The following is a 738-nucleotide window of genomic DNA, read 5'->3' on the forward strand; positions in this document are numbered from 1 at the left end:
CTCTCAGGATCTTCTCCAACCACTGAAGTAAGACTCACTGCTCTATAATTTCCTGGGCTATCTCTACTCCCTTTCTTGAATAAAGGAACAACATCTGCAGCCCCCCAGTCCTCCGGAATCTTTCCCATCCACATTGATGATGCAAAGTTCATCGCCAGAGCCTCAGCAATCTCCTCCCTCACTTCCTACAGAGGCCTGGGGTACATCCCCTCCAGTTCCGGTGACTTATCCAACTTGATGCTTTCCAAAAGCTCCAGCACATCCTCTTCCTTAATATCTACATGCTCAGACTTTTCAGTCTGCTGCAAATCATCCCCACAATCGCCAAGATCCTTTTCTGTAATGAATACTGAAACAAAGTATTCATTAAGTACCTCAGCTATCTCCTCCAGTTCCATACACACTTTTCCACTGTCACACTTGACTGGTCCAATTCTCTCACAAGTTATCCTCTTGCTCTTCACATACTTGCAGAATGCCTTTGGGTTTTCCTTAATCCTTTCCACCAAGGCCTTCTCATGGCCCCTTCGGGCTCTCCTAATTTCATTCTTAAGCTCCTTCCTGCTAGCCTTATAATCTTCTAGGCAACACATACAACATGCTGGAGGAACTCAGCAGGTCAGGCAGCATTAATGGAAATGAGCAGTCAATGTTTCCACAGATGCTGCCCAACCTGCTGAGTTTCTCCAGAGAGTTGTACGTGTTGCTTTGACCCCAGCATCTGCAGTGTACTTTGTG

This window comes from Hemitrygon akajei, chromosome 10 (assembly GCF_048418815.1).
Source record: "Hemitrygon akajei chromosome 10, sHemAka1.3, whole genome shotgun sequence".
Classification (NCBI taxonomy): domain Eukaryota; kingdom Metazoa; phylum Chordata; class Chondrichthyes; order Myliobatiformes; family Dasyatidae; genus Hemitrygon; species Hemitrygon akajei.